The sequence below is a fragment of the Eleutherodactylus coqui genome, chromosome 13 (assembly GCF_035609145.1).
Source record: "Eleutherodactylus coqui strain aEleCoq1 chromosome 13, aEleCoq1.hap1, whole genome shotgun sequence".
Classification (NCBI taxonomy): Eukaryota; Metazoa; Chordata; class Amphibia; order Anura; family Eleutherodactylidae; genus Eleutherodactylus; species Eleutherodactylus coqui.
Window position 1 is genome coordinate 79240867 of NC_089849.1, and position 22255 is coordinate 79263121.

At 42.2% G+C, this 22255-nt stretch overlaps 15 non-coding genes across 15 annotated transcripts; all 15 read left to right on the plus strand.

Moving 5' to 3' along the window:
• Positions 1 to 1281: 1281 nt before the first annotated feature.
• On the plus strand, positions 1282 to 1363 carry TRNAL-AAG (transfer RNA leucine (anticodon AAG)). Its single transcript has one exon. It is a non-coding gene; the product is annotated as a tRNA-Leu (tRNA).
• Positions 1364 to 1840: 477 nt separating this feature from the next.
• Positions 1841 to 1922, plus strand: TRNAL-AAG (transfer RNA leucine (anticodon AAG)). Its single transcript has one exon. It is a non-coding gene; the product is annotated as a tRNA-Leu (tRNA).
• Positions 1923 to 2958: 1036 nt separating this feature from the next.
• Positions 2959 to 3040, plus strand: TRNAL-AAG (transfer RNA leucine (anticodon AAG)). The gene has a single exon. It is a non-coding gene; the product is annotated as a tRNA-Leu (tRNA).
• Positions 3041 to 5753: 2713 nt separating this feature from the next.
• On the plus strand, positions 5754 to 5835 carry TRNAL-AAG (transfer RNA leucine (anticodon AAG)). The gene has a single exon. It is a non-coding gene; the product is annotated as a tRNA-Leu (tRNA).
• Positions 5836 to 6312: 477 nt separating this feature from the next.
• TRNAL-AAG (transfer RNA leucine (anticodon AAG)) lies at positions 6313 to 6394 on the plus strand. Its single transcript has one exon. It is a non-coding gene; the product is annotated as a tRNA-Leu (tRNA).
• A 1033-nt stretch (positions 6395 to 7427) lies between these two features.
• Positions 7428 to 7509, plus strand: TRNAL-AAG (transfer RNA leucine (anticodon AAG)). Its single transcript has one exon. It is a non-coding gene; the product is annotated as a tRNA-Leu (tRNA).
• A 477-nt stretch (positions 7510 to 7986) lies between these two features.
• On the plus strand, positions 7987 to 8068 carry TRNAL-AAG (transfer RNA leucine (anticodon AAG)). The gene has a single exon. It is a non-coding gene; the product is annotated as a tRNA-Leu (tRNA).
• Positions 8069 to 10219: 2151 nt separating this feature from the next.
• On the plus strand, positions 10220 to 10301 carry TRNAL-AAG (transfer RNA leucine (anticodon AAG)). Its single transcript has one exon. It is a non-coding gene; the product is annotated as a tRNA-Leu (tRNA).
• A 1036-nt stretch (positions 10302 to 11337) lies between these two features.
• TRNAL-AAG (transfer RNA leucine (anticodon AAG)) lies at positions 11338 to 11419 on the plus strand. Its single transcript has one exon. It is a non-coding gene; the product is annotated as a tRNA-Leu (tRNA).
• A 477-nt stretch (positions 11420 to 11896) lies between these two features.
• TRNAL-AAG (transfer RNA leucine (anticodon AAG)) lies at positions 11897 to 11978 on the plus strand. Its single transcript has one exon. It is a non-coding gene; the product is annotated as a tRNA-Leu (tRNA).
• Positions 11979 to 14129: 2151 nt separating this feature from the next.
• On the plus strand, positions 14130 to 14211 carry TRNAL-AAG (transfer RNA leucine (anticodon AAG)). Its single transcript has one exon. It is a non-coding gene; the product is annotated as a tRNA-Leu (tRNA).
• A 1036-nt stretch (positions 14212 to 15247) lies between these two features.
• Positions 15248 to 15329, plus strand: TRNAL-AAG (transfer RNA leucine (anticodon AAG)). Its single transcript has one exon. It is a non-coding gene; the product is annotated as a tRNA-Leu (tRNA).
• A 2148-nt stretch (positions 15330 to 17477) lies between these two features.
• On the plus strand, positions 17478 to 17559 carry TRNAL-AAG (transfer RNA leucine (anticodon AAG)). Its single transcript has one exon. It is a non-coding gene; the product is annotated as a tRNA-Leu (tRNA).
• Positions 17560 to 18595: 1036 nt separating this feature from the next.
• On the plus strand, positions 18596 to 18677 carry TRNAL-AAG (transfer RNA leucine (anticodon AAG)). The gene has a single exon. It is a non-coding gene; the product is annotated as a tRNA-Leu (tRNA).
• Positions 18678 to 21376: 2699 nt separating this feature from the next.
• Positions 21377 to 21458, plus strand: TRNAL-AAG (transfer RNA leucine (anticodon AAG)). The gene has a single exon. It is a non-coding gene; the product is annotated as a tRNA-Leu (tRNA).
• Positions 21459 to 22255: the final 797 nt, after the last annotated feature.

Consider the following 22255-nt stretch of genomic DNA (forward strand, 5'->3'; position numbering starts at 1 on the left):
GGAATGCATTTTCAGCCTTCTGCTGCCATCATTAAATATTCAGCTCGAATGCAGCAACAATTCTTCTTTTTAAATCAAATTCTGGAAAAGGATTTCTTGCCAGGAGAAATGTTCTTTATGAAATCTCTTGGACATTTTGATCCCAAATTATCCACTTTTTCATGGTAGCATGGCCGAGCGGTCTAAGGCGCTGGATTAAGGCTCCAGTCTCTTTGGAGGCGTGGGTTCGAATCGCACTGCTGCCAGTTTTCAATTTTGAAAGCTCTCAAGTTGCTTTCTGAACATTTTAGTGGTCAGAAGAACTTGCTTTTGATGATGCTCAGAAATGGACTTTTTGGCCTTTTCTGAAACCGAACAAACTCTATAAGAAAAGGCTTTTGATGATATTCCCAAAATGTTATGGCACAGATTAAGCTACCCTGATGCGCTAGCTAAGTAGACATTAGGCGCACTCCACGATCTTGCACTTCAAAGCCTTCAATAGCCTAGAAACATCTGAAAAAGCAGTAGTGCGGTAATACTGTTGAACTCACTTGCGTTTGCTTCCTTTCTAACTGGAGGAATGCATTTTCAGCCTTCTGCTGCCATCATTAAATATTCAGCTCGAATGCAGCAACAATTCTTCTTTTTAAATCAAATTCTGGAAAAGGATTTCTTGCCAGGAGAAATGTTCTTTATGAAATCTCTTGGACATTTTGATCCAAAAATATCCACTTTTTCATGGTAGCATGGCCGAGCGGTCTAAGGCGCTGGATTAAGACTCCAGTCTCTTTGGAGGCGTGGGTTCGAATCGCACTGCTGCCAGTTTTCAATTTTGAAAGCTCTCAAGTTGCTTTCTTAACATTTTAGTGGTCAGAAAAACTTGCTTTTGATGATGCTCAGAAATGGACTTTTTGGCCTTTTCTGAAACCGAACAAACTCTATAAGAAAAGGCTTTTGATGATATTCCCAAGATGTTATGGCACAGATTAAGCTACCCCGATGCGCTAGCTAAGTAGACATTAGGCGCACTCCACGATCTTGCACTTCAAAGCCTTCAATAGCCTAGAAACATCTGAAAAAGCAGTAGTGTGGTAATACTGTTGAACTCACTTGCGTTTGCTTCCTTTCTAACTGGAGGAATGCATTTTCAGCCTTCTGCTGCCATCATTAAATATTCAGCTCGAATGCAGCAACAATTCTTCTTTTTAAATCAAATTCTGGAAAAGGATTTCTTGCCAGGAGAAATGTTCTTTATGAAATCTCTTGGACATTTTGATCCCAAATTATCCACTTTTTCATGGTAGCATGGCCGAGCGGTCTAAGGCGCTGGATTAAGGCTCCAGTCTCTTTGGAGGCGTGGGTTCGAATCCCACTGCTGCCAGTTTTCAATTTTGAAAGCTCTCAAGTTGCTTTCTGAACATTTTAGTGGTCAGAAGAACTTGCTTTTGATGATGCTCAGAAATGGACTTTTTGGCCTTTTCTGAAACCGAACAAACTCTATAAGAAAAGGCTTTTGATGATATTCCCAAAATGTTATGGCACAGATTAAGCTACCCTGATGCGCTAGCTAAGTAGACATTAGGCGCACTCCACGATCTTGCACTTCAAAGCCTTCAATAGCCTAGAAACATCTGAAAAAGCAGTAGTGCGGTAATACTGTTGAACTCACTTGCGTTTGCTTCCTTTCTAACTGGAGGAATGCATTTTCAGCCTTCTGCTGCCATCATTAAATATTCAGCTCGAATGCAGCAACAATTCTTCTTTTTAAATCAAATTCTGGAAAAGGATTTCTTGCCAGGAGAAATGTTCTTTATGAAATCTCTTGGACATTTTGATCCCAAATTATCCACTTTTTCATGGTAGCATGGCCGAGCGGTCTAAGGCGCTGGATTAAGGCTCCAGTCTCTTTGGAGGCGTGGGTTCGAATCCCACTGCTGCCAGTTTTCAATTTTGAAAGCTCTCAAGTTGCTTTCTGAACATTTTAGTGGTCAGAAGAACTTGCTTTTGAGGATGCTCAGAAATGGACTTTTTGGCCTTTTCTGAAACCGAACAAACTCTATAAGAAAAGGCTTTTGATGATATTCCCAAGATGTTATGGCACAGATTAAGCTACCCCGATGCGCTAGCTAAGTAGACATTAGGCGCACTCCACGATCTTGCACTTCAAAGCCTTCAATAGCCTAGAAACATCTGAAAAAGCAGTAGTGTGGTAATACTGTTGAACTCACTTGCGTTTGCTTCCTTTCTAACTGGAGGAATGCATTTTCAGCCTTCTGCTGCCATCATTAAATATTCAGCTCGAATGCAGCAACAATTCTTCTTTTTAAATCAAATTCTGGAAAAGGATTTCTTGCCAGGAGAAATGTTCTTTATGAAATCTCTTGGACATTTTGATCCCAAATTATCCACTTTTTCATGGTAGCATGGCCGAGCGGTCTAAGGCGCTGGATTAAGGCTCCAGTCTCTTTGGAGGCGTGGGTTCGAATCGCACTGCTGCCAGTTTTCAATTTTGAAAGCTCTCAAGTTGCTTTCTGAACATTTTAGTGGTCAGAAGAACTTGCTTTTGATGATGCTCAGAAATGGACTTTTTGGCCTTTTCTGAAACCGAACAAACTCTATAAGAAAAGGCTTTTGATGATATTCCCAAGATGTTATGGCACAGATTAAGCTACCCTGATGCGCTAGCTAAGTAGACATTAGGCGCACTCCACGATCTTGCACTTCAAAGCCTTCAATAGCCTAGAAACATCTGAAAAAGCAGTAGTGCGGTAATACTGTTGAACTCACTTGCGTTTGCTTCCTTTCTAACTGGAGGAATGCATTTTCAGCCTTCTGCTGCCATCATTAAATATTCAGCTCGAATGCAGCAACAATTCTTCTTTTTAAATCAAATTCTGGAAAAAGGTTTCTTGCCAGGAGAAATGTTCTTTATGAAATCTCTTGGACATTTTGATCCCAAATTATCCACTTTTTCATGGTAGCATGGCCGAGCGGTCTAAGGCGCTGGATTAAGGCTCCAGTCTCTTTGGAGGCGTGGGTTCGAATCCCACTGCTGCCAGTTTTCAATTTTGAAAGCTCTCAAGTTGCTTTCTGAACATTTTAGTGGTCAGAAGAACTTGCTTTTGAGGATGCTCAGAAATGGATTTTTTGGCCTTTTCTGAAACCGAACAAACTCTATAAGAAAAGGCTTTTGATGATATTCCCAAGATGTTATGGCACAGATTAAGCTACCCCGATGCGCTAGCTAAGTAGACATTAGGCGCATTTCACGATCTTGCACTTCAAAGCCTTCAATAGCCTAGAAACATCTGAAAAAGCAGTAGTGTGGTAATACTGTTGAACTCACTTGCGTTTGCTTCCTTTCTAACTGGAGGAATGCATTTTCAGCCTTCTGCTGCCATCATTAAATATTCAGCTCGAATGCAGCAACAATTCTTCTTTTTAAATCAAATTCTGGAAAAGGATTTCTTGCCAGGAGAAATGTTCTTTATGAAATCTCTTGGACATTTTGATCCCAAATTATCCACTTTTTCATGGTAGCATGGCCGAGCGGTCTAAGGCGCTGGATTAAGGCTCCAGTCTCTTTGGAGGCGTGGGTTCGAATCGCACTGCTGCCAGTTTTCAATTTTGAAAGCTCTCAAGTTGCTTTCTGAACATTTTAGTGGTCAGAAGAACTTGCTTTTGATGATGCTCAGAAATGGACTTTTTGGCCTTTTCTGAAACCGAACAAACTCTATAAGAAAAGGCTTTTGATGATATTCCCAAGATGTTATGGCACAGATTAAGCTACCCCGATGCGCTAGCTAAGTAGACATTAGGCGCACTCCACGATCTTGCACTTCAAAGCCTTCAATAGCCTAGAAACATCTGAAAAAGCAGTAGTGCGGTAATACTGTTGAACTCACTTGCGTTTGCTTCCTTTCTAACTGGAGGAATGCATTTTCAGCCTTCTGCTGCCATCATTAAATATTCAGCTCGAATGCAGCAACAATTCTTCTTTTTAAATCAAATTCTGGAAAAGGATTTCTTGCCAGGAGAAATGTTCTTTATGAAATCTCTTGGACATTTTGATCCCAAATTATCCACTTTTTCATGGTAGCATGGCCGAGCGGTCTAAGGCGCTGGATTAAGGCTCCAGTCTCTTTGGAGGCGTGGGTTCGAATCGCACTGCTGCCAGTTTTCAATTTTGAAAGCTCTCAAGTTGCTTTCTGAACATTTTAGTGGTCAGAAGAACTTGCTTTTGATGATGCTCAGAAATGGACTTTTTGGCCTTTTCTGAAACCGAACAAACTCTATAAGAAAAGGCTTTTGATGATATTCCCAAGATGTTATGGCACAGATTAAGCTACCCCGATGCGCTAGCTAAGTAGACATTAGGCGCACTCCACGATCTTGCACTTCAAAGCCTTCAATAGCCTAGAAACATCTGAAAAAGCAGTAGTGCGGTAATACTGTTGAACTCACTTGCGTTTGCTTCCTTTCTAACTGGAGGAATGCATTTTCAGCCTTCTGCTGCCATCATTAAATATTCAGCTCGAATGCAGCAACAATTCTTCTTTTTAAATCAAATTCTGGAAAAGGATTTCTTGCCAGGAGAAATGTTCTTTATGAAATCTCTTGGACATTTTGATCCCAAATTATCCACTTTTTCATGGTAGCATGGCCGAGCGGTCTAAGGCGCTGGATTAAGGCTCCAGTCTCTTTGGAGGCGTGGGTTCGAATCGCACTGCTGCCAGTTTTCAATTTTGAAAGCTCTCAAGTTGCTTTCTGAACATTTTAGTGGTCAGAAGAACTTGCTTTTGATGATGCTCAGAAATGGACTTTTTGGCCTTTTCTGAAACCGAACAAACTCTATAAGAAAAGGCTTTTGATGATATTCCCAAGATGTTATGGCACAGATTAAGCTACCCCGATGCGCTAGCTAAGTAGACATTAGGCGCACTCCACGATCTTGCACTTCAAAGCCTTCAATAGCCTAGAAACATCTGAAAAAGCAGTAGTGCGGTAATACTGTTGAACTCACTTGCGTTTGCTTCCTTTCTAACTGGAGGAATGCATTTTCAGCCTTCTGCTGCCATCATTAAATATTCAGCTCGAATGCAGCAACAATTCTTCTTTTTAAATCAAATTCTGGAAAAGGATTTCTTGCCAGGAGAAATGTTCTTTATGAAATCTCTTGGACATTTTGATCCCAAATTATCCACTTTTTCATGGTAGCATGGCCGAGCGGTCTAAGGCGCTGGATTAAGGCTCCAGTCTCTTTGGAGGCGTGGGTTCGAATCGCACTGCTGCCAGTTTTCAATTTTGAAAGCTCTCAAGTTGCTTTCTGAACATTTTAGTGGTCAGAAGAACTTGCTTTTGATGATGCTCAGAAATGGACTTTTTGGCCTTTTCTGAAACCGAACAAACTCTATAAGAAAAGGCTTTTGATGATATTCCCAAGATGTTATGGCACAGATTAAGCTACCCCGATGCGCTAGCTAAGTAGACATTAGGCGCACTCCACGATCTTGCACTTCAAAGCCTTCAATAGCCTAGAAACATCTGAAAAAGCAGTAGTGCGGTAATACTGTTGAACTCACTTGCGTTTGCTTCCTTTCTAACTGGAGGAATGCATTTTCAGCCTTCTGCTGCCATCATTAAATATTCAGCTCGAATGCAGCAACAATTCTTCTTTTTAAATCAAATTCTGGAAAAGGATTTCTTGCCAGGAGAAATGTTCTTTATGAAATCTCTTGGACATTTTGATCCAAAATTATCCACTTTTTCATGGTAGCATGGCCGAGCGGTCTAAGGCGCTGGATTAAGGCTCCAGTCTCTTTGGAGGCGTGGGTTCGAATCCCACTGCTGCCAGTTTTCAATTTTGAAAGCTCTCAAGTTGCTTTCTGAACATTTTAGTGGTCAGAAGAACTTGCTTTTGAGGATGCTCAGAAATGGACTTTTTGGCCTTTTCTGAAACCGAACAAACTGTATAAGAAAAGGCTTTTGATGATATTCCCAAGATGTTATGGCACAGATTAAGCTACCCTGATGCGCTAGCTAAGTAGACATTAGGCGCACTCCACGATCTTGCACTTCAAAGCCTTCAATAGCCTAGAAACATCTGAAAAAGCAGTAGTGCGGTAATACTGTTGAACTCACTTGCGTTTGCTTCCTTTCTAACTGGAGGAATGCATTTTCAGCCTTCTGCTGCCATCATTAAATATTCAGCTCGAATGCAGCAACAATTCTTCTTTTTAAATCAAATTCTGGAAAAGGATTTCTTGCCAGGAGAAATGTTCTTTATGAAATCTCTTGGACATTTTCATCCAAAATTATCCACTTTTTCATGGTAGCATGGCCGAGCGGTCTAAGGCGCTGGATTAAGGCTCCAGTCTCTTTGGAGGCGTGGGTTCGAATCCCACTGCTGCCAGTTTTCAATTTTGAAAGCTCTCAAGTTGCTTTCTGAACATTTTAGTGGTCAGAAGAACTTGCTTTTGAGGATGCTCAGAAATGGACTTTTTGGCCTTTTCTGAAACCGAACAAACTCTATAAGAAAAGGCTTTTGATGATATTCCCAAGATGTTATGGCACAGATTAAGCTACCCCGATGCGCTAGCTAAGTAGACATTAGGCGCACTCCACGATCTTGCACTTCAAAGCCTTCAATAGCCTAGAAACATCTGAAAAAGCAGTAGTGCGGTAATACTGTTGAACTCACTTGCGTTTGCTTCCTTTCTAACTGGAGGAATGCATTTTCAGCCTTCTGCTGCCATCATTAAATATTCAGCTCGAATGCAGCAACAATTCTTCTTTTTAAATCAAATTCTGGAAAAGGATTTCTTGCCAGGAGAAATGTTCTTTATGTAATCTCTTGGACATTTTGATCCAAAATTATCCACTTTTTCATGGTAGCATGGCCGAGCAGTCTAAGGCGCTGGATTAAGGCTCCAGTCTCTTTGGAGGTGTGGGTTCGAATCCCACTGCTGCCAGTTTTCAATTTTGAAAGCTCTCAAGTTGCTTTCTGAACATTTTAGTGGTCAGAAGAACTTGCTTTTGATGATGCTCAGAAATGGACTTTTTGGCCTTTTCTGAAACCGAACAAACTGTATAAGAAAAGGCTTTTGATGATATTCCCAAGATGTTATGGCACAGATTAAGCTACCCTTATGTGCTAGCTAAGTAGACATTAGGCGCACTCCACGATCTTGCACTTCAAAGCCTTCAATAGCCTAGAAACATCTGAAAAAGCAGTAGTGCGGTAATACTGTTGAACTCACTTGCGTTTGCTTCCTTTCTAACTGGAGGAATGCATTTTCAGCCTTCTGCTGCCATCATTAAATATTCAGCTCGAATGCAGCAATTCTTCTTTTTAAATCAAATTCTGGAAAAGGATTTCTTGCCAGGAGAAATGTTCTTTATGAAATCTCTTGGACATTTTGATCCAAAATTATCCACTTTTTCATGGTAGCATGGCCGAGCGGTCTAAGGCGCTGGATTAAGGCTCCAGTCTCTTTGGAGGCGTGGGTTCGAATCCCACTGCTGCCAGTTTTCAATTTTGAAAGCTCTCAAGTTGCTTTCTGAACATTTTAGTGGTCAGAAGAACTTGCTTTTGATGATGCTCAGAAATGGACTTTTTGGCCTTTTCTGAAACCGAACAAACTGTATAAGAAAAGGCTTTTGATGATATTCCCAAGATGTTATGGCACAGATTAAGCTACCCTGATGCGCTAGCTAAGTAGACATTAGGCGCACTCCACGATCTTGCACTTCAAAGCCTTCAATAGCCTAGAAACATCTGAAAAAGCAGTAGTGCGGTAATACTGTTGAACTCACTTGCGTTTGCTTCCTTTCTAACTGGAGGAATGCATTTTCAGCCTTCTGCTGCCATCATTAAATATTCAGCTCGAATGCAGCAACAATTCTTCTTTTTAAATCAAATTCTGGAAAAGGATTTCTTGCCAGGAGAAATGTTCTTTATGAAATCTCTTGGACATTTTGATCCAAAATTATCCACTTTTTCATGGTAGCATGGCCGAGCGGTCTAAGGCGCTGGATTAAGGCTCCAGTCTCTTTGGAGGCGTGGGTTCGAATCCCACTGCTGCCAGTTTTCAATTTTGAAAGCTCTCAAGTTGCTTTCTGAACATTTTAGTGGTCAGAAGAACTTGCTTTTGATGATGCTCAGAAATGGACTTTTTGGCCTTTTCTGAAACCGAACAAACTCTATAAGAAAAGGCTTTTGATGATATTCCCAAGATGTTATGGCACAGATTAAGCTACCCCGATGCGCTAGCTAAGTAGACATTAGGCGCACTCCACGATCTTGCACTTCAAAGCCTTCAATAGCCTAGAAACATCTGAAAAAGCAGTAGTGCGGTAATACTGTTGAACTCACTTGCGTTTGCTTCCTTTCTAACTGGAGGAATGCATTTTCAGCCTTCTGCTGCCATCATTAAATATTCAGCTCGAATGCAGCAACAATTCTTCTTTTTAAATCAAATTCTGGAAAAGGATTTCTTGCCAGGAGAAATGTTCTTTATGAAATCTCTTGGACATTTTGATCCAAAATTATCCACTTTTTCATGGTAGCATGGCCGAGTGGTCTAATGCGCTGGATTAAGGCTCCAGTCTCTTTGGAGGCGTGGGTTCGAATCCCACTGCTGCCAGTTTTCAATTTTGAAAGCTCTCAAGTTGCTTTCTGAACATTTTAGTGGTCAGAAGAACTTGCTTTTGATGATGCTCAGAAACGGACTTTTTGGCCTTTTCTGAAACCGAACAAACTCTATAAGAAAAGGCTTTTGATGATATTCCCAAGATGTTATGGCACAGATTAAGCTACCCCGATGCGCTAGCTAAGTAGACATTAGGCGCACTCCACGATCTTGCACTTCAAAGCCTTCAATAGCCTAGAAACATCTGAAAAAGCAGTAGTGCGGTAATACTGTTGAACTCACTTGCGTTTGCTTCCTTTCTAACTGGAGGAATGCATTTTCAGCCTTCTGCTGCCATCATTAAATATTCAGCTCGAATGCAGCAACAATTCTTCTTTTTAAATCAAATTCTGGAAAAGGATTTCTTGCCAGGAGAAATGTTCTTTATGAAATCTCTTGGACATTTTGATCCCAAATTATCCACTTTTTCATGGTAGCATGGCCGAGCGGTCTAATGCGCTGGATTAAGGCTCCAGTCTCTTTGGAGGCGTGGGTTCGAATCGCACTGCTGCCAGTTTTCAATTTTGAAAGCTCTCAAGTTGCTTTCTGAACATTTTAGTGGTCAGAAGAACTTGCTTTTGATGATGCTCAGAAATGGACTTTTTGGCCTTTTCTGAAACCGAACAAACTGTATAAGAAAAGGCTTTTGATGATATTCCCAAGATGTTATGGCACAGATTAAGCTACCCTGATGCGCTAGCTAAGTAGACATTAGGCGCACTCCACGATCTTGCACTTCAAAGCCTTCAATAGCCTAGAAACATCAGAAAAAGCAGTAGTGCGGTAATACTGTTGAACTCACTTGCGTTTGCTTCCTTTCTAACTGGAGGAATGCATTTTCAGCCTTCTGCTGCCATCATTAAATATTCAGCTCGAATGCAGCAACAATTCTTTTTAAATCAAATTCTGGAAAAGGATTTCTTGCCAGGAGAAATGTTCTTTATGAAATCTCTTGGACATTTTGATCCAAAATTATCCACTTTTTCATGGTAGCATGGCCGAGCGGTCTAAGGCGCTGGATTAAGGCTCCAGTCTCTTTGGAGGTGTGGGTTCGAATCCCACTGCTGCCAGTTTTCAATTTTGAAAGCTCTCAAGTTGCTTTCTGAACATTTTAGTGGTCAGAAGAACTTGCTTTTGAGGATGCTCAGAAATGGACTTTTTGGCCTTTTCTGAAACCGAACAAACTCTATAAGAAAAGGCTTTTGATGATATTCCCAAGATGTTATGGCACAGATTAAGCTACCCTGATGCGCTAGCTAAGTAGACATTAGGCGCACTCCACGATCTTGCACTTCAAAGCCTTCAATAGCCTAGAAACATCTGAAAAAGCAGTAGTGCGGTAATACTGTTGAACTCACTTGCGTTTGCTTCCTTTCTAACTGGAGGAATGCATTTTCAGCCTTCTGCTGCCATCATTAAATATTCAGCTCGAATGCAGCAACAATTCTTCTTTTTAAATCAAATTCTGGAAAAGGATTTCTTGCCAGGAGAAATGTTCTTTATGAAATCTCTTGGACATTTTGATCCAAAATTATCCACTTTTTCATGGTAGCATGGCCGAGCGGTCTAAGGCGCTGGATTAAGGCTCCAGTCTCTTTGGAGGCGTGGGTTCGAATCCCACTGCTGCCAGTTTTCAATTTTGAAAGCTCTCAAGTTGCTTTCTGAACATTTTAGTGGTCAGAAGAACTTGCTTTTGAGGATGCTCAGAAATGGACTTTTTGGCCTTTTCTGAAACCGAACAAACTCTATAAGAAAAGGCTTTTGATGATATTCCCAAGATGTTATGGCACAGATTAAGCTACCCCGATGCGCTAGCTAAGTAGACATTAGGCGCACTCCACGATCTTGCACTTCAAAGCCTTCAATAGCCTAGAAACATCTGAAAAAGCAGTAGTGCGGTAATACTGTTGAACTCACTTGCGTTTGCTTCCTTTCTAACTGGAGGAATGCATTTTCAGCCTTCTGCTGCCATCATTAAATATTCAGCTCGAATGCAGCAACAATTCTTCTTTTTAAATCAAATTCTGGAAAAGGATTTCTTGCCAGGAGAAATGTTCTTTATGAAATCTCTTGGACATTTTGATCCAAAATTATCCACTTTTTCATGGTAGCATGGCCGAGCGGTCTAAGGCGCTGGATTAAGGCTTCAGTCTCTTTGGAGGCATGGGTTCGAATCCCACTGCTGCCAGTTTTCAATTTTGAAAGCTCTCAAGTTGCTTTCTGAACATTTTAGTGGTCAGAAGAACTTGCTTTTGAGGATGCTCAGAAATGGACTTTTTGGCCTTTTCTGAAACCGAACAAACTGTATAAGAAAAGGCTTTTGATGATATTCCCAAGATGTTATGGCACAGATTAAGCTACCCTGATGCGCTAGCTAAGTAGACATTAGGCGCACTCCACGATCTTGCACTTCAAAGCCTTCAATAGCCTAGAAACATCTGAAAAAGCAGTAGTGCGGTAATACTGTTGAACTCACTTGCGTTTGCTTCCTTTCTAACTGGAGGAATGCATTTTCAGCCTTCTGCTGCCATCATTAAATATTCAGCTCGAATGCAGCAACAATTCTTCTTTTTAAATCAAATTCTGGAAAAGGATTTCTTGCCAGGAGAAATGTTCTTTATGAAATCTCTTGGACATTTTCATCCAAAATTATCCACTTTTTCATGGTAGCATGGCCGAGCGGTCTAAGGCGCTGGATTAAGGCTCCAGTCTCTTTGGAGGCGTGGGTTCGAATCCCACTGCTGCCAGTTTTCAATTTTGAAAGCTCTCAAGTTGCTTTCTGAACATTTTAGTGGTCAGAAGAACTTGCTTTTGAGGATGCTCAGAAATGGACTTTTTGGCCTTTTCTGAAACCGAACAAACTCTATAAGAAAAGGCTTTTGATGATATTCCCAAGATGTTATGGCACAGATTAAGCTACCCCGATGCGCTAGCTAAGTAGACATTAGGCGCACTCCACGATCTTGCACTTCAAAGCCTTCAATAGCCTAGAAACATCTGAAAAAGCAGTAGTGCGGTAATACTGTTGAACTCACTTGCGTTTGCTTCCTTTCTAACTGGAGGAATGCATTTTCAGCCTTCTGCTGCCATCATTAAATATTCAGCTCGAATGCAGCAACAATTCTTCTTTTTAAATCAAATACTGGAAAAGGACTTCTTGCCAGGAGAAATGTTCTTTATGAAATCTCTTGGACATTTTGATCCAAAATTATCCACTTTTTCATGGTAGCATGGCCGAGCGGTCTAAGGCGCTGGATTAAGGCTCCAGTCTCTTTGGAGGCGTGGGTTCGAATCCCACTGCTGCCAGTTTTCAATTTTGAAAGCTCTCAAGTTGCTTTCTGAACATTTTAGTGGTCAGAAGAACTTGCTTTTGAGGATGCTCAGAAATGGACTTTTTGGCCTTTTCTGAAACCGAACAAACTCTATAAGAAAAGGCTTTTGATGATATTCCCAAGATGTTATGGCACAGATTAAGCTACCCCGATGCGCTAGCTAAGTAGACATTAGGCGCACTCCACGATCTTGCACTTCAAAGCCTTCAATAGCCTAGAAACATCTGAAAAAGCAGTAGTGCGGTAATACTGTTGAACTCACTTGCGTTTGCTTCCTTTCTAACTGGAGGAATGCATTTTCAGCCTTCTGCTGCCATCATTAAATATTCAGCTCGAATGCAGCAACAATTCTTCTTTTTAAATCAAATTCTGGAAAAGGATTTCTTGCCAGGAGAAATGTTCTTTATGAAATCTCTTGGACATTTTGATCCAAAATTATCCACTTTTTCATGGTAGCATGGCCGAGTGGTCTAATGCGCTGGATTAAGGCTCCAGTCTCTTTGGAGGCGTGGGTTCGAATCCCACTGCTGCCAGTTTTCAATTTTGAAAGCTCTCAAGTTGCTTTCTGAACATTTTAGTGGTCAGAAGAACTTGCTTTTGATGATGCTCAGAAACGGACTTTTTGGCCTTTTCTGAAACCGAACAAACTCTATAAGAAAAGGCTTTTGATGATATTCCCAAGATGTTATGGCACAGATTAAGCTACCCCGATGCGCTAGCTAAGTAGACATTAGGCGCACTCCACGATCTTGCACTTCAAAGCCTTCAATAGCCTAGAAACATCTGAAAAAGCAGTAGTGCGGTAATACTGTTGAACTCACTTGCGTTTGCTTCCTTTCTAACTGGAGGAATGCATTTTCAGCCTTCTGCTGCCATCATTAAATATTCAGCTCGAATGCAGCAACAATTCTTCTTTTTAAATCAAATTCTGGAAAAGGATTTCTTGCCAGGAGAAATGTTCTTTATGAAATCTCTTGGACATTTTGATCCCAAATTATCCACTTTTTCATGGTAGCATGGCCGAGCGGTCTAATGCGCTGGATTAAGGCTCCAGTCTCTTTGGAGGCGTGGGTTCGAATCGCACTGCTGCCAGTTTTCAATTTTGAAAGCTCTCAAGTTGCTTTCTGAACATTTTAGTGGTCAGAAGAACTTGCTTTTGATGATGCTCAGAAATGGACTTTTTGGCCTTTTCTGAAACCGAACAAACTGTATAAGAAAAGGCTTTTGATGATATTCCCAAGATGTTATGGCACAGATTAAGCTACCCTGATGCGCTAGCTAAGTAGACATTAGGCGCACTCCACGATCTTGCACTTCAAAGCCTTCAATAGCCTAGAAACATCAGAAAAAGCAGTAGTGCGGTAATACTGTTGAACTCACTTGCGTTTGCTTCCTTTCTAACTGGAGGAATGCATTTTCAGCCTTCTGCTGCCATCATTAAATATTCAGCTCGAATGCAGCAACAATTCTTTTTAAATCAAATTCTGGAAAAGGATTTCTTGCCAGGAGAAATGTTCTTTATGAAATCTCTTGGACATTTTGATCCAAAATTATCCACTTTTTCATGGTAGCATGGCCGAGCGGTCTAAGGCGCTGGATTAAGGCTCCAGTCTCTTTGGAGGTGTGGGTTCGAATCCCACTGCTGCCAGTTTTCAATTTTGAAAGCTCTCAAGTTGCTTTCTGAACATTTTAGTGGTCAGAAGAACTTGCTTTTGAGGATGCTCAGAAATGGACTTTTTGGCCTTTTCTGAAACCGAACAAACTCTATAAGAAAAGGCTTTTGATGATATTCCCAAGATGTTATGGCACAGATTAAGCTACCCTGATGCGCTAGCTAAGTAGACATTAGGCGCACTCCACGATCTTGCACTTCAAAGCCTTCAATAGCCTAGAAACATCTGAAAAAGCAGTAGTGCGGTAATACTGTTGAACTCACTTGCGTTTGCTTCCTTTCTAACTGGAGGAATGCATTTTCAGCCTTCTGCTGCCATCATTAAATATTCAGCTCGAATGCAGCAACAATTCTTCTTTTTAAATCAAATTCTGGAAAAGGATTTCTTGCCAGGAGAAATGTTCTTTATGAAATCTCTTGGACATTTTGATCCAAAATTATCCACTTTTTCATGGTAGCATGGCCGAGCGGTCTAAGGCGCTGGATTAAGGCTCCAGTCTCTTTGGAGGCGTGGGTTCGAATCCCACTGCTGCCAGTTTTCAATTTTGAAAGCTCTCAAGTTGCTTTCTGAACATTTTAGTGGTCAGAAGAACTTGCTTTTGAGGATGCTCAGAAATGGACTTTTTGGCCTTTTCTGAAACCGAACAAACTCTATAAGAAAAGGCTTTTGATGATATTCCCAAGATGTTATGGCACAGATTAAGCTACCCCGATGCGCTAGCTAAGTAGACATTAGGCGCACTCCACGATCTTGCACTTCAAAGCCTTCAATAGCCTAGAAACATCTGAAAAAGCAGTAGTGCGGTAATACTGTTGAACTCACTTGCGTTTGCTTCCTTTCTAACTGGAGGAATGCATTTTCAGCCTTCTGCTGCCATCATTAAATATTCAGCTCGAATGCAGCAACAATTCTTCTTTTTAAATCAAATTCTGGAAAAGGATTTCTTGCCAGGAGAAATGTTCTTTATGAAATCTCTTGGACATTTTGATCCAAAATTATCCACTTTTTCATGGTAGCATGGCCGAGCGGTCTAAGGCGCTGGATTAAGGCTTCAGTCTCTTTGGAGGCATGGGTTCGAATCCCACTGCTGCCAGTTTTCAATTTTGAAAGCTCTCAAGTTGCTTTCTGAACATTTTAGTGGTCAGAAGAACTTGCTTTTGAGGATGCTCAGAAATGGACTTTTTGGCCTTTTCTGAAACCGAACAAACTGTATAAGAAAAGGCTTTTGATGATATTCCCAAGATGTTATGGCACAGATTAAGCTACCCTGATGCGCTAGCTAAGTAGACATTAGGCGCACTCCACGATCTTGCACTTCAAAGCCTTCAATAGCCTAGAAACATCTGAAAAAGCAGTAGTGCGGTAATACTGTTGAACTCACTTGCGTTTGCTTCCTTTCTAACTGGAGGAATGCATTTTCAGCCTTCTGCTGCCATCATTAAATATTCAGCTCGAATGCAGCAACAATTCTTCTTTTTAAATCAAATTCTGGAAAAGGATTTCTTGCCAGGAGAAATGTTCTTTATGAAATCTCTTGGACATTTTCATCCAAAATTATCCACTTTTTCATGGTAGCATGGCCGAGCGGTCTAAGGCGCTGGATTAAGGCTCCAGTCTCTTTGGAGGCGTGGGTTCGAATCCCACTGCTGCCAGTTTTCAATTTTGAAAGCTCTCAAGTTGCTTTCTGAACATTTTAGTGGTCAGAAGAACTTGCTTTTGAGGATGCTCAGAAATGGACTTTTTGGCCTTTTCTGAAACCGAACAAACTCTATAAGAAAAGGCTTTTGATGATATTCCCAAGATGTTATGGCACAGATTAAGCTACCCCGATGCGCTAGCTAAGTAGACATTAGGCGCACTCCACGATCTTGCACTTCAAAGCCTTCAATAGCCTAGAAACATCTGAAAAAGCAGTAGTGCGGTAATACTGTTGAACTCACTTGCGTTTGCTTCCTTTCTAACTGGAGGAATGCATTTTCAGCCTTCTGCTGCCATCATTAAATATTCAGCTCGAATGCAGCAACAATTCTTCTTTTTAAATCAAATTCTGGAAAAGGATTTCTTGCCAGGAGAAATGTTCTTTATGAAATCTCTTGGACATTTTGATCCCACATTATCCACTTTTTCATGGTAGCATGGCCGAGCGGTCTAATGCGCTGGATTAAGGCTCCAGTCTCTTTGGAGGCGTGGGTTCGAATCCCACTGCTGCCAGTTTTCAATTTTGAAAGCTCTCAAGTTGCTTTCTGAACATTTTAGTGGTCAGAAGAACTTGCTTTTGATGATGCTCAGAAATGGACTTTTTGGCCTTTTCTGAAACCGAACAAACTCTATAAGAAAAGGCTTTTGATGATATTCCCAAAATGTTATGGCACAGATTAAGCTACCCTGATGCGCTAGCTAAGTAGACATTAGGCGCACTCCACGATCTTGCACTTCAAAGCCTTCAATAGCCTAGAAACATCTGAAAAAGCAGTAGTGCGGTAATACTGTTGAACTCACTTGCGTTTGCTTCCTTTGTAACTGGAGGAATGCATTTTCAGCCTTCTGCTGCCATCATTAAATATTCAGCTCGAATGCAGCAACAATTCTTCTTTTTAAATCAAATTCTGGAAAAGGATTTCTTGCCAGGAGAAATGTTCTTTATGAAATCTCTTGGACATTTTGATCCAAAATTATCCACTTTTTCATGGTAGCATGGCCGAGCGGTCTAAGGCGCTGGATTAAGACTCCAGTCTCTTTGGAGGCGTGGGTTCAAATCGCACTGCTGCCAGTTTTCAATTTTGAAAGCTCTCAAGTTGCTTTCTGAACATTTTAGTGGTCAGAAGAACTTGCTTTTGATGATGCTCAGAAATGGACTTTTTGGCCTTTTCTGAAACCGAACAAACTCTATAAGAAAAGGCTTTTGATGATATTCCCAAGATGTTATGGCACAGATTAAGCTACCCCGATGCGCTAGCTAAGTAGACATTAGGCGCACTCCACGATCTTGCACTTCAAAGCCTTCAATAGCCTAGAAACATCTGAAAAAGCAGTAGTGCGGTAATACTGTTGAACTCACTTGCGTTTGCTTCCTTTCTAACTGGAGGAATGCATTTTCAGCCTTCTGCTGCCATCATTAAATATTCAGCTCGAATGCAGCAATTCTTTTTAAATCAAATTCTGGAAAAGGATTTCTTGCCAGGAGAAATGTTCTTTATGAAATCTCTTGGACATTTTGATCCAAAATTATCCACATTTTCATGGTAGCATGGCCGAGCGGTCTAAGGCGCTGGATTAAGGCTCCAGTCTCTTTGGAGGCGTGGGTTCAAATCCCACTGCTGCCAGTTTTCAATTTTGAAAGCTCTCAAGTTGCTTTCTGAACATTTTAGTGGTCAGAAGAACTTGCTTTTGAGGATGCTCAGAAATGGACTTTTTGGCCTTTTCTGAAACCGAACAAACTGTATAAGAAAAGGCTTTTGATGATATTCCCAAGATGTTATGGCACAGATTAAGCTACCCTGATGCGCTAGCTAAGTAGACATTAGGCGCACTCCACGATCTTGCACTTCAAAGCCTTCAATAGCCTAGAAACATCAGAAAAAGCAGTAGTGCGGTAATACTGTTGAACTCACTTGCGTTTGCTTCCTTTCTAACTGGAGGAATGCATTTTCAGCCTTCTGCTGCCATCATTAAATATTCAGCTCGAATGCAGCAACAATTCTTCTTTTTAAATCAAATTCTGGAAAAGGATTTCTTGCCAGGAGAAATGTTCTTTATGAAATCTCTTGGACATTTTGATCCAAAATTATCCACTTTTTCATGGTAGCATGGCCGAGCGGTCTAAGGCGCTGGATTAAGGCTCCAGTCTCTTTGGAGGCGTGGGTTCGAATCCCACTGCTGCCAGTTTTCAATTTTGAAAGCTCTCAAGTTGCTTTCTGAACATTTTAGTGGTCAGAAGAACTTGCTTTTGAGGATGCTCAGAAATGGACTTTTTGGCCTTTTCTGAAACCGAACAAACTCTATAAGAAAAGGCTTTTGATGATATTCCCAAGATGTTATGGCACAGATTAAGCTACCCCGATGCGCTAGCTAAGTAGACATTAGGCGCACTCCACGATCTTGCACTTCAAAGCCTTCAATAGCCTAGAAACATCTGAAAAAGCAGTAGTGCGGTAATACTGTTGAACTCACTTGCGTTTGCTTCCTTTCTAACTGGAGGAATGCATTTTCAGCCTTCTGCTGCCATCATTAAATATTCAGCTCGAATGCAGCAACAATTCTTCTTTTTAAATCAAATTCTGGAAAAGGATTTCTTGCCAGGAGAAATGTTCTTTATGAAATCTCTTGGACATTTTGATCCAAAATTATCCACTTTTTCATGGTAGCATGGCCGAGCGGTCTAAGGCGCTGGATTAAGGCTCCAGTCTCTTTGGAGGCGTGGGTTTGAATCCCACTGCTGCCAGTTTTCAATTTTGAAAGCTCTCAAGTTGCTTTCTGAACATTTTAGTGGTCAGAAGAACTTGCTTTTGAGGATGCTCAGAAATGGACTTTTTGGCCTTTTCTGAAACCGAACAAACTGTATAAGAAAAGGCTTTTGATGATATTCCCAAGATGTTATGGCACAGATTAAGCTACCCTGATGCGCTAGCTAAGTAGACATTAGGCGCACTCCACGATCTTGCACTTCAAAGCCTTCAATAGCCTAGAAACATCTGAAAAAGCAGTAGTGCGGTAATACTGTTGAACTCACTTGCGTTTGCTTCCTTTCTAACTGGAGGAATGCATTTTCAGCCTTCTGCTGCCATCATTAAATATTCAGCTCGAATGCAGCAACAATTCTTCTTTTTAAATCAAATTCTGGAAAAGGATTTCTTGCCAGGAGAAATGTTCTTTATGAAATCTCTTGGACATTTTCATCCAAAATTATCCACTTTTTCATGGTAGCATGGCCGAGCGGTCTAAGGCGCTGGATTAAGGCTCCAGTCTCTTTGGAGGCGTGGGTTCGAATCCCACTGCTGCCAGTTTTCAATTTTGAAAGCTCTCAAGTTGCTTTCTGAACATTTTAGTGGTCAGAAGAACTTGCTTTTGAGGATGCTCAGAAATGGACTTTTTGGCCTTTTCTGAAACCGAACAAACTCTATAAGAAAAGGCTTTTGATGATATTCCCAAGATGTTATGGCACAGATTAAGCTACCCCGATGCGCTAGCTAAGTAGACATTAGGCGCACTCCACGATCTTGCACTTCAAAGCCTTCAATAGCCTAGAAACATCTGAAAAAGCAGTAGTGCGGTAATACTGTTGAACTCACTTGCGTTTGCTTCCTTTCTAACTGGAGGAATGCATTTTCAGCCTTCTGCTGCCATCATTAAATATTCAGCTCGAATGCAGCAACAATTCTTCTTTTTAAATCAAATTCTGGAAAAGGATTTCTTGCCAGGAGAAATGTTCTTTATGAAATCTCTTGGACATTTTGATCCAAAATTATCCACTTTTTCATGGTAGCATGGCCGAGCAGTCTAAGGCGCTGGATTAAGGCTCCAGTCTCTTTGGAGGTGTGGGTTCGAATCCCACTGCTGCCAGTTTTCAATTTTGAAAGCTCTCAAGTTGCTTTCTGAACATTTTAGTGGTCAGAAGAACTTGCTTTTGATGATGCTCAGAAATGGACTTTTTGGCCTTTTCTGAAACCGAACAAACTGTATAAGAAAAGGCTTTTGATGATATTCCCAAGATGTTATGGCACAGATTAAGCTACCCTTATGTGCTAGCTAAGTAGACATTAGGCGCACTCCACGATCTTGCACTTCAAAGCCTTCAATAGCCTAGAAACATCTGAAAAAGCAGTAGTGCGGTAATACTGTTGAACTCACTTGCGTTTGCTTCCTTTCTAACTGGAGGAATGCATTTTCAGCCTTCTGCTGCCATCATTAAATATTCAGCTCGAATGCAGCAATTCTTCTTTTTAAATCAAATTCTGGAAAAGGATTTCTTGCCAGGAGAAATGTTCTTTATGAAATCTCTTGGACATTTTGATCCAAAATTATCCACTTTTTCATGGTAGCATGGCCGAGCGGTCTAAGGCGCTGGATTAAAGGAGATGTCTCGAGGAAGCAGTTAAATTTTTTTTTTGCCCAGTCCCCCCCATTAAGTACACATTACTAAGCCCCCCTGTAAATGACATTTCTAGCTGGTTTGTACTTACCGTTCCAGCGTTTCAGCAACTTATAAAGTTTTCTCAAGATGGCCGCCGGCTCTTTCCCCGTCGCTCGCTGCAGCCCGACGTGCGCGCTCCCGAGACGCCGCCAGCTGTGTCTCCATGGCAACCGGACGCATCGCAGCCGCCGACCAGACGCCCCGCAGCCGCCGACCAGACGCCCACCGCCAGGCAGCAGGTAAGGCGCTAGCCCCCGGCTCCCCAGCGCTAGACCCTCAGCCCAGGTGAAGGCCCCGGAGCCCAGCGCTAGGTTCCGGAGCCCAGCGCTAGTTCCCCCGGCCTAGCGACAGCCCCCCCCCGGACTAGCGACAGCCCCCCCCCGGCCTAGCGGCAGCCCCCCCCGGCCTAGCGACAGCCCCCCCATCGCAGCGGCAGCCCCCCCCCCCCCCCCGGCCTAGCGACAGCCCCCCCGGCCTAGCGCTAGTTCCCCCATCACAGCGGCAGCCCCCCCCCGGCGCAGCCCGGCGCAGCGGCAGCCCCCCCCATCGCAGCGACAGCCCCCCCGGCCTAGCGCTAGTTCCCCCATCGCAGCGACAGCCCCCCCCCGGCGCAGCGCTAGTTCCCCCCCCGACCCATCACTTACCTGGGACGCTTCTCGGGGCTGCTGGGCTGGCCTGGGCTTCTCCGCTGGGCAGCTCCAGTTTCTGCACCTTCCTCTAACAGAGGAAGGTGCAGAATGGCCGCTGCAGCGCGCTCCCGAGCAGTGACAGCTCGTCTGCGCATGCGCAGAAGAGCTGTAGCGGGGAGCACACTGAAGCGGCTCGTGCTGAATAGAGAAGACCGGACTGCGCAAGCGCGTCTAAAAAAGCAAGCTGCCAGCGAATTTAGACGGAACCATGGAGACGAGGACGCTAGCAACGGAGCAGGTAAGTGGAATAACTTCTGTATGGCTCATATTTAATGCACAATGTACATTACAAAGTGCATTAATATGGCCATACGGAAGTGTATAACCCCACTTGGTTTCGCGAGACCACCCCTTTAAGGCTCCAGTCTCTTTGGAGGCGTGGGTTCGAATCCCACTGCTGCCAGTTTTCAATTTTGAAAGCTCTCAAGTTGCTTTCTGAACATTTTAGTGGTCAGAAGAACTTGCTTTTGATGATGCTCAGAAATGGACTTTTTGGCCTTTTCTGAAACCGAACAAACTGTATAAGAAAAGGCTTTTGATGATATTCCCAAGATGTTATGGCACAGATTAAGCTACCCTGATGCGCTAGCTAAGTAGACATTAGGCGCACTCCACGATCTTGCACTTCAAAGCCTTCAATAGCCTAGAAACATCTGAAAAAGCAGTAGTGCGGTAATACTGTTGAACTCACTTGCGTTTGCTTCCTTTCTAACTGGAGGAATGCATTTTCAGCCTTCTGCTGCCATCATTAAATATTCAGCTCGAATGCAGCAACAATTCTTCTTTTTAAATCAAATTCTGGAAAAGGATTTCTTGCCAGGAGAAATGTTCTTTATGAAATCTCTTGGACATTTTGATCCAAAATTATCCACTTTTTCATGGTAGCATGGCCGAGCGGTCTAAGGCGCTGGATTAAGGCTCCAGTCTCTTTGGAGGCGTGGGTTCGAATCCCACTGCTGCCAGTTTTCAATTTTGAAAGCTCTCAAGTTGCTTTCTGAACATTTTAGTGGTCAGAAGAACTTGCTTTTGATGATGCTCAGAAATGGACTTTTTGGCCTTTTCTGAAACCGAACAAACTCTATAAGAAAAGGCTTTTGATGATATTCCCAAGATGTTATGGCACAGATTAAGCTACCCCGATGCGCTAGCTAAGTAGACATTAGGCGCACTCCACGATCTTGCACTTCAAAGCCTTCAATAGCCTAGAAACATCTGAAAAAGCAGTAGTGCGGTAATACTGTTGAACTCACTTGCGTTTGCTTCCTTTCTAACTGGAGGAATGCATTTTCAGCCTTCTGCTGCCATCATTAAATATTCAGCTCGAATGCAGCAACAATTCTTCTTTTTAAATCAAATTCTGGAAAAGGATTTCTTGCCAGGAGAAATGTTCTTTATGAAATCTCTTGGACATTTTGATCCAAAATTATCCACTTTTTCATGGTAGCATGGCCGAGCGGTCTAATGCGCTGGATTAAGGCTCCAGTCTCTTTGGAGGCGTGGGTTCGAATCCCACTGCTGCCAGTTTTCAATTTTGAAAGCTCTCAAGTTGCTTTCTGAACATTTTAGTGGTCAGAAGAACTTGCTTTTGATGATGCTCAGAAACGGACTTTTTGGCGGCCTTTTCTGAAACCGAACAAACTCTATAAGAAAAGGCTTTTGATGATATTCCCAAGATGTTATGGCACAGATTAAGCTACCCCGATGCGCTAGCTAAGTAGACATTAGGCGCACTCCACGATCTTGCACTTCAAAGCCTTCA